Genomic DNA, 2,081 nt, shown 5'->3' on the forward strand with positions numbered 1-2,081 from the left:
GGTAGTGAGACAGCACCAGTGCAGAGGGGACACCCGGTAGTGTGACAGCACCAGTGCAGAGGGGACACCCGGTAGTGAGATAGCACTGTGTAGAGGGGACACCCGGTAGTGAGATAGCACCAGTGCAGATGGGACACCAGGCAGTGAGATAGCATCAGTGCAGAGGGGACACTGGGCATTGATACAGCACCAGTGCAGAGTGGACACCAGGCAGTGACACCCCACCAGTGCAGAGGGGACATGGGTGGGTCTTAATGCAGTTTCTTCCCTGCTCAGAATTGAGCTGCTCAGAGTACATTCCGTGTGGACAGCACCTGGTAGCTCGTTCCAAATGCAGAATCTTGAAATCTGCCCGAGACCCACTGAGCCATAATTTTCTTTTTTATTTTTAAAGATTTAAATGTTTTTTTCCTATTTTTTTATTAAATGGTAGCTGTATACAGTAATTCAAACATGGGGTAGAGTGTAGTGTTTTCATATACAATTTGAAATACTTTCACCAAGCTGGTTAACATAGACTTCATGTCATTTGCTTAGTCATTGTGTCAAAACATTTATACTCTAGTTCTAGAAAAGTTTACTTGTACCCTTGTTAGACAGACTATATAGGTGATCTTTCCAGTCACCCTCCCACCACCCAGCCGCCCTTCTCCCCTTCCCTTCCCCATCCCCTCCCCATATTCTTAGGCTAGAATTAAGTTGTAGCTTTCATTTGAGAGCTATAAATTAGTTTCATAAAAAGGCTGTGTACATTGGATACTTTTTCTTCCATTCCTGTGATACTTTGCTAAGAAGAACATTTTCCAGTTCCATCCATGTAAACATGAAGGAGGTAAAGTCTCCATCTTTCTTTATGGCTGCATAGTATTCCATGGTGTACATGTACCACAGTTTATTGATCCATTTGTGGATTGATGGGCACTTGGGCTTCTTCCATGTCCGGGCAATTATGAATTGGGCTGCAATAAACATTCTGATACAAATATCTTTATTGTAATGTGATTTTTTATCTTCTGGGTATATACCTAATAATGGAATTGTAGGATCGAATGGCAGGTCAATTTCTACTTCTCTAAGTGTTCTCCAGACATCTTTCCAAAAGGAACGTATTAGTCTGCATTCCCACCAGCAGTGTAAAGAGTTCCCTTTTCTATACATCCATAATTTTCACTGTAATAAAATTACAAGATGATTCGTGGGCCTGTGAGACATAAGAGGCGCTGGCCCTAGGCCCTAGACAAACGTCAGGCCCTCTCATTTCAGTCCTTTGGTCATTAAATTTTTAAATTTAGTACTACCTATTGCTGTTCAAAGTATGTCCACTAGAGGGCACAAGAGCCAAGCGATTCGTTATTCCATTTGCCCTCCCAGCTCCTGGAAAAGAAAAAATGTCAGAACAGAGCTGGGTGTTAGTTACCTGGAGCAGTCAAATCCTCCTCCTCCCACCCCCACAGCCACCCCAAATACAGGGGATTTCTTCCCACCTCCTCAAAAGCTCATTTAGTTGGAAATCTGGATTGGCAATGGGTATGCTGGTCTGTGGTCGGAGAACTGATTTCCACAGTGAAAACTCTATAGTCGGCCAGCCCAGGGTACAGGAGCCAGGACTGAGTGCTGAGTGCGTGCCCCACTCCTGCCTCATGGTGTGTCCCCGGGAAAATCACTTCTCCCTTGGCCCAAATGTCTCTATCCATAAAGAGCAGGAAGGTGAACCTCTAGACTCCCAGGCTCAGGTAGTGGTAGCGTGAATCTGTTCCTGTCACAGCTTTCAGAATTTCCCAGGGAAACAGACCAAGCTTCAAGCTGCTGTCTCCACAGGGAAGGCACCTCCTCTTCCTGTCACTCACGGCCCTGGAATGTGGGCTGCCTGGCAGGCCTGGGATGTTAAGGTGCCCCACACCCTGGAGGTGCTGGCACGTTCTCTCTGCGCTGAGCAAGTTGAGGTGTCCCTAGTCCCTCTCCTGGTGGTGGTTGCTGATCCTTCTGGCAGCATTGCCCCCATCTGTGTCCCATTGTCACATGGGGCAGTCCCCATGTGTCTCTCTTCCATGGCATCCACTTCTCCATGTCTGTGTCTAAAT

This window comes from Otolemur garnettii, unplaced genomic scaffold (assembly GCF_000181295.1).
Source record: "Otolemur garnettii isolate 467f Iridium unplaced genomic scaffold, OtoGar3 scaffold00171, whole genome shotgun sequence".
NCBI classification, from domain to species: Eukaryota; Metazoa; Chordata; class Mammalia; order Primates; family Galagidae; genus Otolemur; species Otolemur garnettii.